We start from the raw sequence: 14050 nt of genomic DNA on the forward strand, positions 1-14050 counted from the left end.
TATTAATTCAGTCTAATTGACATATCACAAATATAAAAAGTCAATGACACTTACCCATGTAAGTGATCATTGTGTACTATACAAATATAAAAATTAAAAATTAAGCAAAAGTTTTCGCCCTTTGGGCATCATACGTGGTACAGTCATTAAGTTCTGACACTGACGCCTGAAGGGTAGGCACCCACAAGAATCTGGATGTCTCAGAAGATGCCGCGTGATATGGCGTATACTTAAACAGATCAACATCCTCCCTCAATATAGTCGCCGTTGGCCGCTATGCACGTCTGCCAACGTTGGTGTAGCTGCTGGAAGCACCGCTGAAAGATGTTGGCAGGAAGATGCCGTACGGCTTCTTTTGTGGCAGTCATGACCTTTTCGGCCACATAAAAATTACGCCCACGTAGGATTGATTTCATGAGGGGAAAGAGAAAAAAAATCGCATGGTGCGAGATCAGGTGAGTACGGAGGGTGTGGCAAAACAGCGACCTGTTGCCATGCAAGTTCCTCTTGGACAAGGATGGAGCAATGTGCAGGGGCGTTGTCGTGTAGCAACAGCCAATTCTTCCTATGCCAAAGCTCAGGACGCTTACGACGAATTGAATTGCGTAAACGGCCAAGAATCTCTTTGTAGAGGATCTTGTCTACAGTTGCACATTGTGGGATGAATTCTATGTGAACAATTCCATTTGAATAAAAAAAACTGTTAAAGCATCATCTTGCCTTTTGACCTGTCTTGTTGCGGATTTTTCTGTCGTGGAAATAATGGCGTTTTCCAGGTGGCGAATTGTCGCTTCAGTTGCGGATCGTAAAGGAAACACCATGTTTCGTCTCCAGTTATGATCGGTTAGGCCTATAGCAGTTTCGCATAATTTCTGACAGAACATGAAGTTTGCCCGTTGCTCAAACTGCAACATACTCGAGTTCCGACGCGCGCATTCAAATCACCGTCACAACAAAGACCTTAGTTCTGCTTACACTATATGCACCTAACTGTATGATGCTGGGACGAGAGACTAACTGACAAGGTACCATATCACGGTGCCACCTATCCGTTCTAGTGCACCACACCGCCACTATGCCCTCAGTCTCAGAACTTAATGAATGTACCACATATATAATTTTTATTTTACATAGCTTTATTTATTCGATTATGAACAGTTTTATTTTTATGCAATACACTACATTTATGGCACTAAATCTGTGCTTCAGTGGCTGACCATGATAATATCTTTGAAAAATATTGGAGTGCAAGAAGTCAAATGATTTTATTGTCAAACGTCTGGCATTAGAAAACAACAACAACATTTATGGCACTTTTATAATAATAATTTAAAATATGCAGAAACAATTCTGCAGTGCTTGGGAAAAGTGACTTAGGTCAGTTTCCACGAACCTTTTTTGATAATTTATTGACAACTTACGGAACATCTGCTCGCTTGGAAAAAAAATACATAAGTATTTCTCCCATTACAATAATTCATACAGAAAAAAATCAAATCGACATAAACCAGTGTAAATTGTCAATAAATTATCAAAAAAGGTTTGTGGAAACTGACTTATTTCACTTTTCCCAAGCACTGCAGAATTAAAGAGTAGAAAATTCTGTAGTACTCAACTAGCAAGTATCAGTATTCACACATAAGGATCCCAATGGTCAGCCACATTTTTTAACAAGTAATTCTTTTACAGTAATAACATTATTCAAGGTTTTTATTTTACAGACTATCTATTACGAGGGTGCTTCAAAAAGTAACAGCTCTCACGGACAAATTTCATTTTATAGGCAGATATACTGATACACAGTAGTTGGCATTGGTATGCTTTACTTTTCAATATAGTCATCATACTTGTCCCAATGATAGACCAAGGTATAGATGCCAGCATAGAAGAAATTTGTAAGTCCCTGAAGCCACGTTAGACAGCTTGCTGAACGGTTGTATTGGTGTTGAATCACATACCACCAGGTGTTTCTTCAATGGTCCAAGGAGATAGAAATTATTGAGTACTAGGTCGGGGCTGTAGGTAGTTTGGTCCAGTACCTCCAACCAGTTTGGTACCGTATACCTCAACAAGTTTACAGTGAATTTCTGCTGGTGAAGTGCCCTTCAGATGCACATTTGACCATGTTTCTGTGTGCGCAGTCATCTTACAACTGATATTTAGAGAGTCTGACGTAACATATGCGCCATCTGTTGGCTACATGATAAAGCTGTAGTCTTGCTGCTGCGGCCCTGGTGGAAAATTCGAACAAGAGGGGAATATTTTCACAGTGTAAAATAAATAAAATGCATCACCATTTCAATTTATTTAGCCAAATAAATTAACGCAACCCATTCAAGAAAATATAAAGAATATATATAAAAATGTTTTTAATTTCATATTTTGATTTTGGTTAATTTAGTTGCATAGTTTCCTAAATCTCTTTTCTAATATACCGCAGTTCAGAGAATAAAGGTAATTTTTCGCTTATTACTTTTAGTTTTAGGGAATTTTTAAAGATTTTTTTCTGTGTTACTGGAATTATTTTTCGAGCATTTCATAGTCTTCAAAACTCTTAACATAACATAAATGATACTATCAAAAGAGATTTTGTAATGAGAGTAAATTAACTGTACTTTAAATATAATAAATGTGCTTATGTGCTTCATATGGTAGCCTAACATGGGGTAAGCCATCTTGGGAGCAAAAGTTTTTCCAATTGCTGGGAATACTAAAAGATTAAATCCCAGAACTATTTTTAAAGGGACTCCTCAATCAACACTGCACGCCCTTCTGTGATGCTTTCTGGAGTTCTGCGAACAAGTTCTGGGTTTCACCTCTTACAACCAGCACACCATTTTCTACCTGGTCGACCATCCTTAAATGGTGTTTGTCTGTTTTTCTTCTGCACAGAATTCAAAGAGTTATTCCCTTTTTCGAGAAAATGGCTGACAAGAGGTGGATGACTGGGAATAGGAACACTCACCCTACAAGCTAAAATAACAGAAATGTTGATATTGAACCATCATTCCTCCCACCTATATGGCTGTGTGATAATATAAAAAATTACCAAGATAGAAATAGTGAAGTCTATTCTGTATAAATGTGCAGAACAGTTGAGAAACTACAGATTTTTTCTTAAATTGTGATTATAGAAATTATTTTGTAAAATGAAAAAAATATGTGATACAAAATTACTGTAAAAATGTAGTATAAAAACATTTCATAAAGAGAGTTATACTCGTATATTTTAAGAGCATTTGTATCTTTTGTTATGTACGAGTATGTGATATAAGTACCTTACCTGCAGTTGATAGATTTTATGTACTGGTATTAAAAAACACATAAACTTAGAAGAAATATTTTGATTTGTTATCGATTCACTTTATGACACTTAATAGTTAAATATAATAAAAGCTTAAAAACTTTGAAAAATTTCACTGTGTCAATAATTATTAACTTAATCTTTCTTTAACAATTTTTAACACAGTAAAGTTTTTAAACTTTTATTATATTTAAATAATTTGAAAGAGTCGGGTAAACTTTGCAGAATTGAATAACCAATAGATAATCTATTGAAGCTTAATTTCATGTCCTTCAGCTGTTTTCCAAGTACAGTATTAAATACCAAACTTAAGGATCACACAAAAGATTTGTTTTCTATCTAATTTTTATCCTATGTATTAAGACCAGAGCCTTCTTTAGTTACAAGCCGGAGCATGGGTAGGTTTGCCAATGCAGAGTGGAGGCGAAATAAAGGCATGACGTTTGACATTTTAGTGCTTTGATTTCGTTGTGACATGTACATTTTCGACATTAATTGATACAAAACTAAGAGCATATGATCAAGATTCAGCGTATTGATGTACGTAATTTATTACGGAATCCGAAATGGTATTTTATTTGAATTTCAGAATACCCCTAAGTACTTGCATACAGCCACTTATAACTTCAAAAAAATTAAAATCATACGCGTTTTCAATTGATGGTACAAGGGAAAATAAATAAATACTTAAAGAAATGTTACTTCTACCAAAAATAAATAAATTAACGACGTAATTTCGCAATACCCTATTCAAATCAATTAACCATTATGTGGCTATTAAATTGACAATGTTTTGTCGCTTTATGTTGTTTCACCTCTGACGTGAAAGGTCTAGAATATCATATAGGCCTACATTTTAATTCCATGTGATCTGTCGTGCTTTTCAGTAAATATTTCCGATACCCAGGAACCCAGTTTTAGTTTGAACCTCGCCAGTCATCATAACAATACTGTTATCCTAAATTATTTGTTATAAATTTTTAAAAATATAATTTTAAATAGGCCAAAGCCAAGTATAAAGATCTATGAAAAAATTAAGAAAAATACCTTCAACATACGTAACAATACACATCATTATCTATTAAGTATGTGCCAATTAGCGTAAACTTAGTGAACTTTAAATCCTGTAAATACGAAGTGAAAAGAAACACGTTTATAACTAATTTATTACAAAAGGAATAATATTAATAAATAAACCTTGAAAACCAACAAAGTGAGTGTATGCATCTACAAATTATAGATAGTTCTGAAGTATAGCAGGCATTCCGAATCTTCAAAACTGCAACTTATTTTATGGCATCACAAAACAGCTGTTTACAATGAACTTGAAAATCAATGGCGTAACTTTATTGATATAGCAGGCGAGACCCAACAATTTGGCTAGAATTCTGATACACCACAAACCACAAGTAAGACTATAAAAATGTAGTTAATACAATATTTAATATTTACTTTGTCATCACTAACAGTAAAAATTTCCAAAGACTGCAACCATTTTTTTTTTTCCTTTTATTGTCTTGATTTTATTGCCAGCACGCACATAGTTTATAATACATCAATAATGAACGTTTGGTACGACCGCGAACATAATTCCATCGACACACACTTATATTGTAACATTAATTTGCATTGAAAATCGGCATTAGCACAAACACGTGTACTGTATGGCTGACAGTTAATTACAGTGTTGCCGACGTATGGCTCCGGCTTGTAACTGAAGAAGGCTCTGATTAAGACCCTTTCAGTACAAATCTTTCTCTATGAAATCAGCAAACTTTGTTGCATTGCATTGTATTTATAAGTTCATTTTTATAAAATGCTCGCCATGGCAGAGTACTGCACTGTGGCCAGCCCATCGCACTGGGCTTCGAAGCTCACAACACTGCTCTACACTGCAGTGATACCAACTCACCAGTTGATTGTATTCTACCGTTTTTCTACTTGTGCTTTCACTTAGCATGTGGGCCAGTGGATCAGAGACCCTCTAAATGTACCTACCTTTGTGTTGCATTTCCTATATAGCCTTGACTGATTCACATCTATTATAAAATCTATTTGAAACCCTTATGAGTGTCTGATCTTCAGCTTATCACGCAGGCAGTCTGGGTTCGAGTTCTGGCCAGACCTGGAATTTTTCATTGAAAAATCCATAGTGATATATGTGGCAGACTTTCCCATATGTAGTTCTAGTATTTTTAACATCTGTGCAAGAACCAGGAGACCTTCGCCATCAACTGTCCGAAATTACCTCAAATCCCGTTCACACATGGGCGCACATTTCTCGGTTATCAGTTTCCACAATGGTTTGGGTATAAAGGAATAAAGTATAAGCAGCATTAAAAAAAAAGATAAAAATATTGGTGCAGTTTATATTTTGGAGATGGATTACATTTATATTTATTATTGAATTATTATTTGAAATTACTTTAAGACAATTGGGTTTAATAATGAATAAATTTATTGGAGGTCTTATATTCATATTTTATATGATAATAGAATGCAATTCACACGTTTCCCATAGTCACTTCGAGTTATGTGATTTGCAACGCATGGATGACGGGAAATATGTGAGGTCCCAGTCCTCCCCCTTGTATGAGCATACAGTTTCCCATATACCGAACAACACACAAAAATTCTTTTTCACTGCAGGCTGTAGAACACAGATGTAAAAACTGTCCCAAATGGTAATTTTTAAATTTACATCCGGCTCTGTTGTTTTAAATTCTCTTGCAGTGGGTTTCTTTTTCACTTGTTTTCTTGTTGGGAGACTTCTTTGCTATTTGGACTCGTCTTCAAAAATTAAAACAAAAATGTTTGTTGATCGAACCGCACATGCAACCATAAGCTCACGTGAACTCAAATAATAAGTAAGTTAACTGATAAAAGAGGAGACTTGGGTTCTATGCCCTGATACCAGCCCACAGCCCAGCTTGGCCCTCGTGGTCACGTCACGGGCTTGTTCTAACAGGCTGTGAAGTCCAGTGCGGTCTAGTGCGGAAGCAGCCCATGGGCTGGGCATTTGTGCAGGTCTCTGCACTACGATACTGTACAATGTTATGTATTCAGTACTTATCATTAATTTTTTTAACATATTTTAACATTCTGTTTACCAGCAGGTATTCAAACAAAAGCACTATTCTTATCTTTCACCAGATATAAATAAATCTAAATGGCTTTCATTTGTCATGCTACTGGGCTCAATAAATTGAAGAATGGAAAGTATCATTAGATAATTACGAAGTATTTCTATCATGAACCATGTTGTAATGTTGATTGAATTTTGCATTATGTACATGCAAGGGTGCCCGCAGGATCCAATCTCAGTGGTAATAAGATGGTTAGAAAATTAGAGGAAATGGATGAACGAGGAGAGAGAAAACTGTACATGAAAAATAGCTAGTTCTGAAATCTAAATTACCCTTAATAATAATAATAATAATAATAATAATAATAATAATAATAATAATAATAATGATGATGATAAAAAAATCATGGCAATTATGAGTTAGATCTTCAGCGCGATCTGCTATATCATTTCTGTTTCGTCATTCATTCTTCATAAGTGCGAATACCAGTTTTCTTGATGTGCCTTTAATTTTATTAATACTGACATTTCCTGTAGCTGTCCTCAAATGTTCACATTTCATTTTGTTGAATATTATATATCCAGCAATGGATCTTAAGGATCTCATTTTTGACCCTGCAGTCTTATCTATTTATCCACTGCCTTTTTGTGTAATATAATCTGTTTGTCTCCATTTGTTTCTATATGAATTAGAACCTACTAAAGTCCTAAAAGTATCTTCTGCTGCTAAAGAATTCGTAGTATTAATAATTATTAAAGTGTAATGGTTTTTATAGGCTTTAATCCAATGTTTCCACATAAATTTAAACATCTGTCTTATTAAAAGACTTAAAAAGTTTAAAGTTTAGAGTTTACTTCCGACTTCTTTTTGTACTGGTACATTAATAGTTTAAAAAATAGTGGTGTTATAATTAGGAAGCAGAAATTTTGCATTACTACTCGCAACAATAAATTTAATATCATTTGTTATACCGGTATAGGTCTACCATAGATCTTACTTCAGCATTATATAGGTTTGATTGGACCAAGTCAAAAGTACAAAAATATGCAATACATAGTAAGCAGATTAATTCAATTTACAAGCATAGATTAACAGGGTGTAGATAGTTACAATTTATGTCTTGTAGGCCTATTAAAATTATGAATGTTTTGATAGTACCTTACTAAAGGTACTGGTACGGTATCTAGATTTTTAACATAAAACATAATCAGGGAAAGAATGTAGGCCTACTCATAAATTTCTATATTTTGGAAAATCTTTTCACATGATGCCCTTTTATGCACTCCTATCATTATCCTTAGAACTTTCTTTTATTTAATGAGTTGTCCGAGAATATTAAGCCATATTGCATTATAGAATGAACATATGCAAAATATACCATTTTAACAATATGTATCACCAACAAAATATAAGGATGTTAATACAGAACAGACAGAGCTCAATTTAGAAGTACTAATATATTATATTAGCTAGTCGGCGATGTACGCAATGGAGGGGGAAAGGAACTAGCCACCCTACCCCATTATCTCCTGGCCTAGTTGACTCATAAGTGGTGCCTTCTTGGTATCACTTGTAAGGTTCAGACCTGTCTTCGTCCAGATGACTAAACAACAATATATTCTATGTGTTTTTTCCATTTCAAGTAATTATTCCATTATAAATCAAGAAACAATGTGGTTATAAATTCTTTGAGATCAGTTTCATTTAATCTAATACTGTAGGAAAATTGAGTACTGTATGTACTAAATTTGATATCACCGGTTTTATCACATTAACAATTTTATTGTTAGTTTATTTGCATAAACCCATTCACGAAGAGTGTATAAATTAAATGCATTTTAAATTTCAGTTTACACATTTAAACTTACTTTTTTTTCATGAATGAATGAATTTCATTTGTACTGTAGCCTATCTGTAATAATAGCTTGCTCAAACAGATATAAAGTAATATGTCGTTAATCTTTTCTTTATGGCCATAAATATGTGAATGTAGTTTACCCTCTTCTTTCCATAAATTCCACAAATCTCTTATATTCTTCTTCATTCCAATCCTAATATACAGGGTGATTCACGAAGATTGTGCCATATTCTAGAATCTGTTTTCTGACATCATTGTGATGAAAAAGTTCATATAAACATGTCATATTTTTAAATTGAGTGAGTTATTCCCTCCTGAATGTTGAACATAAACATGGAAAATTATTCTTACTTAATGCATGGTAATTTACGACAATTATCACATTTACAACTGCTGGTATTGAATAAAGGAAAAAGAAAGTCTAAAAAGTTTAAAATACTTATATGCTATATGTGAACTACTGATGTATATAATTTGATCAACTGTCACTTTACCCACTATATAATTCAGCTTGTTCTTAACGAACAAGGAGTTGCGTAACATTATTCATATTTCTCCATTTCTTTGTTATTTTTTTTTTTCGAAACTGCATTTTTTATTTCTTACATACTTATCACATCTACCATTTCCCATTTTTATTGCCTATGTATTATTATAATTATTATGTGTATAAGAAGAAATAAAATACGATTGAAAGGTGGAAATATTTATTTCAAAATTCTGAAATTTTATACAGTGAGAGTAGCTAGAAATTTCTTAATGATTGTTTGTTTAAATCTGTCCAACGTTTTAGGCTCTAAAGCATTGGTCGTCAGCACTCGCTGAAATGGGTAGAGTGCATGAAGGGTTAGGAAATATGCTCCATTGCGCACAAGGGATAGGGAGACAGCATACCCGCCAGCAGCCATGAATGCACGCTAGGGCAGAGTCTTGTCCGCGGGTAAGAGATGCTAGCCCGAGAGTGCAGTGTTCTGATGACAGCTGCTCTAAAGCAACACAAGAATCTTAACAGATAGATGCAACAAACAATTGTGTTATCAGTATTCATATTGGTATCTATTTTAAAACATAGTACTTTTTATAAATAATGACAAATTGATCCAGAAAATACTTCAAAATTGTTCAAAATGTGCTGTACTTTATATATCACCAAGTTCTCATAAAAGAATGAATGAAATTAGACAAACACATCATTAGGCCTAAAATAAAAGTAGCACAGATTACTTGTTTTGATCAGTGCAAGGTTTCCTTCCCCCTCTTCCCCCCAGTGGCAGGGCTGATAACTTTTACATTATTCATCCAGACTGTATGAACAGGCTCATAAATGTCGCAAGTGTGAAGTAGTGTAGACCACTTTTGTGTTTGGAGAGGACACGCTCTGTATATCACCGAATTAAATAAGATTTTGTGACATGAAAGTACAAGACGTACTGTTTAAAGTCATACCTGGTATGGGTGGCCAATGACCCCTCGTTTTGAAAATATTGGCTATTGTTTGTGACATACTTCCGTTAGGTGTCTAATAGGAAAACATTAAACTGTGTAACGGCGTAGCTCAAATGGTTGGATGCTGAGTTGTCATCCAGGCAACTTGAGTTCGAATCCTAATGCCTTCTCATTTTTTAAAGCTTGATATTATTATTATTATTATTATTATTATTATTATTATTATTATTATTTGTTTTTTTTTTCTTTTTTTTTTTTATTCACTTTCAGTTGTCAGCTCCTATATTCAAAGCCATGTTGAAATATGGGTGGTATGCATCAAAATTAATAAACGAATGAGAAGTGTTTGTGAACGTGAATGATATCTGTTTCGCAGTAGAAGTGCGGAAAAATGTGTGTGACTGTGGACAACCTTCTTTCATTTGCTGTGCATGGTGCAGGAAATATGTATGTTTTGTGTGTTTTTATAACATTTATCATAATGAATCGAGCACAAAATGAAGTGGAATAGCTGCTACAGAAACAGAACAGACACCAGTGACACATCTTACTGCCTACATGAGTAATATTTCATTGTTTATCCTTTACAATACAATGTTAGTTAATTATAATTTGTTTAAAACATGATGAAGCATTCAATACATTGAGAAATATGATATATGTAAATAGATAACTGTGGTCACAATATTAATCATTATTAAAAGAAAAAAAATATAGGACCAGTTAAGATTCGAACTTAGGTTGTCTGGATAACAACTCAGCATCCAACCATATGGGCTACGCTGTTACACAGGCTAATGCTTCCCTATTGAGCACCTAACGGAAGTATATCACAAACAATAGCCAATATTTTCAAAACGAGGGGTCATTGGCCACTCATACCAGGTATGACTTTAAACAGTACGTCTTGTACTTTCATCTCACACAATCTTATTCCATTCGGTGGTATACAGAGCGTGTCCTCTCCTTGTTAGTTCGTCAGAGATTATCCAATTGCACCACAGACAATGCAATTACGAACATTGCACTCATTAAGGCAAAGGCTGTGTGTCAAGTGTCTTGGACGTTAAACATTGCATTGGAGAATTATTGGGATGTCGCAGGGGAACTGGAATACCTGGAGAAAACCCTGTGTTGCCTGGACCACGGGATTGCCCAACACAAGCTATAAATTCAGGGCCAAGCGGGATTTGAACCTGGGCCCTCTGGCTTAAAAAGCCAGCTCGCCAGTACTGAGCCATGGTGGCTGTTGATCAATATAATATAAATTGTATTAAATATTTTTTCTTTTCGTCGTGAATTTTGAAGTGTTTCACAATGTTCTTGTTATTATAAGTTACTTCACTGATATCTACTGTATAATAAATATTATCAATGAAAAGATACTTTGAAGTTTATATTAGATGTGCGATTGAAAAATGTGTGATGTGTTAATTTTTCATCTTCTTTAATTACCAATATATTATAAAGAAAACTGTGATAATATAAGAAAGGTTTTAAGAATTGTTATTAAATTTTATGTTGATTTGTACTGTTTCTTATATGTAAATATTTCTGAAGACATGAGCTTTCTTGTGTGTGTCATGCTTGCATGTATTTTTTTCAAGATGTTTCAGACGTAAATAGTGATGACTATTTCTACTTCATACATAGGCACTTAAAACTTGAATGTTGATCAGAAATGCAGTAAAATATTGGCCTAAATAATAAACACTTATATCTTGGCATAATATGTAATTTAATGAGAATTATGAAAATAAAAATTATTTTAGTTATTTAAAATTTCTTCTTTTCCTTCTCGCCTTCTTTGTTCTTCATGTCTTATTTTATGGGGGGGGGGGGAAACTATTGTAATCTTTTATTTACGAAAATCGGAATTGAAAATTGTGGAAATATTAAAATATACTAAAAGTTTATTGGCTTCACAAGAAACTTTAGTTATGTAATAGTATATTATAATACAATGTTGGTAAGTGCTTTTTACAAAATCGAGGAAAAGTTTGAAAAACTAGCAAAGCGATTTTTCAGTTTCCGAGATTTTGTAATGCAATTCACAAACGTGTATTATACAACATTTTTTGCACGATCATATTTTTAAAATTGCAAGTACAGTATATTTTGTATTGAAAATTTAGAGCAATATTATTCCACAGCTTCACAAAACTGCACTGTAATGGTAACTAAGTAACAATAAGTGTACTGTAATGGGTCTATTGCAGTATAGTTTTATGTTTTGAAGAATGGTTTCCCTAGCAACAAGTTTCTTTGTGGGAATTCTAACTTTCAAGGTCTAACAACAATAGCTGTAAATACAACAAAAAAACATGATCGTACAAAAAAAAATTGCAGTACAGTATAACAATAACAGAAGACACCTAAACCTCATGTTCGATGTCGAAAAACCTCTCCAAGTAAGATCCTAGAAAACAAGAAGTCGTAAACTTCATCAAAAAGCTACTAGCAGTGCTTTCATAATATTATTGAGGAAATACTACCATACAAAAAAAAAATGAAAAAATATTATAATCTGCCAGTTGAAATTTTTAAATGTAACTAATGTAGACAGGTTATACCTACGCAGAACACATCACAACTACAGCAACATAGACACTGACATGAAAATACTACACAGCCAGCCAAAAAACCAGAAACTTGACACTCTAGAACACGGATTCTCAACCTTTTGAAGACTGTGAGCACCGCCCACATGTAAACTAAACAAGTGAGCACCATGAAATGGAATAGGTTCAATAGCCCTATATGAATACGCAAATAAAATAAGTAAAAAGATACCAGTACATTTTTAAAACACTTATTAGTATAATGATATCCTTGAACGTGAATGTTACTCAGAATTCAGTGATGTCCACGGAGAAGTTGCTTCTAGCTACAACAGTTCTGCAGATGTGAATTAATTAATTGTGATTATGCTTTGTTCTTGAGGCATTTCATAAGTGAGAAAATTGTTTCTGCATAGTTGCTCCGAATATAGCAAGATATTTGAAACACTCCGCAGTATTTGGAGTCTTTTCGTATCTTCTGCTCCCAAAAGACTTTGAATTTCTCCTTTTAAAACAAATATTTCAGCACTAAGGAAGACTGGAGATCTATCAACTGAAGTTCCTCACGAGCAGCCATATTATTGTCTTGATTAATCCTGATTTTTTTGATTAAGTCCACACTGAATTGAAAAAAGATAATACACCATGAAATACGAGAAGGCCTATCAGGTCTCTAACATATGGGTAGAAACACTACTTGAGTCCACCATAGTGGAGTAACGATTATCATGCCCGAACATGAAACTAGTGGGCCTGGGTTCAAATCCTGGTTGGGACAAGTTACCTAGTTGAGTTTTTCCTGGGTTTTCCCTCACCCCATTAAGAGCAAATCGTTACCGTCATGAGTAAACCTCGTAACTCCACTTTTTTTTTTTTCGATTTTTATGTCGTCTATATTGAAAAACACCAACTAACTTAATCGACTACGTAAATTTCATAGCTGTAGATTGATTTTCAAGTCGTCTGTGATGAAGAAAGAAAAACTTGTAACCCCTGCATAGGTTTTCTGTGCGTGAAAAAGTCTTAAATCCGCTAGACAGCTGTGATATTGCTGCTTCGATGGTGGGATACAAATAAACGAATATGATTGGTTATTTAAAATCTCTCGCATCCTGCTCCAATAGTATTTCACATATTTATTAATTCGATTGGCCTAGCTGTTGCACAGTTCAGAGACAAAATGTTGTAATTATTTTCCCTTTACTCAAAGTTTCATTCATTGTTGACACTCATTGTTTTCGTGCAGGCTGGCATTTTACAAGAGGGGTGAGTACATTTTTAGTATTAGTTTGTAGTTATTTTATTCTGGCACGTCTTTATTAAGAATACAATTTTTAATATAAGCCTACTACTTATTCTTATGTCTTTCAAAACACACACAAATCATAGTGTTTATTTCGGAAACACAAATTCTGGTGTTCATTTCGGAAGACGACATACATACAGTATACATTTTGTTTTAATTCAGTATGTTGCATGCTAAGAGAACTCTTACGTAGTATGAAAGAGGCAATAATGAACTCACTGTTTATAATCTTGTGAATAATTACACAATAAAAATTTACTTTTAATTGGTTTATTTTAAGACGCTTTACAAACTGCGATCGTTATCTATCATCTGAGTGAGATGAAGATTATAATGCCAATGAAGTGAGTGCAGGTCCAGTGCTGAAAGCTACCCAACTTTTGCTCTTATTGGGTATGAGAGAAAACCTCGTAAAAATCTCAACCAGTTAACTTGTCCCAACCAGGATTTGAACCCGGACCCTCTCGCTTTAAGGTCAGACATGCTAAC

General features: G+C 34.0%; 1 protein-coding gene across 6 annotated transcripts in view; it reads left to right on the top strand.

The window, feature by feature from the left end:
* The window catches only part of LOC138706470 (putative leucine-rich repeat-containing protein DDB_G0290503), a 57371-nt gene extending 45895 nt beyond the window's left edge, over positions 1–11476 (top strand). For 3 of the 6 annotated variants that reach the window (XM_069835816.1, XM_069835802.1, XM_069835808.1), the window contains exon 10: positions 2744–8828. The gene's annotated coding sequence lies outside the window, so the exon portion shown is untranslated. Of the gene's footprint in view, positions 1–1721; positions 8829–10668 lie in introns of those variants that run through there. The other 3 variants (XM_069835833.1, XM_069835807.1, XM_069835825.1) reach the window with 3 other exon arrangements.
* Positions 11477–14050: the final 2574 nt, after the last annotated feature.

The sequence above is a fragment of the Periplaneta americana genome, chromosome 1 (assembly GCF_040183065.1).
Source record: "Periplaneta americana isolate PAMFEO1 chromosome 1, P.americana_PAMFEO1_priV1, whole genome shotgun sequence".
NCBI classification, from domain to species: Eukaryota; Metazoa; Arthropoda; class Insecta; order Blattodea; family Blattidae; genus Periplaneta; species Periplaneta americana.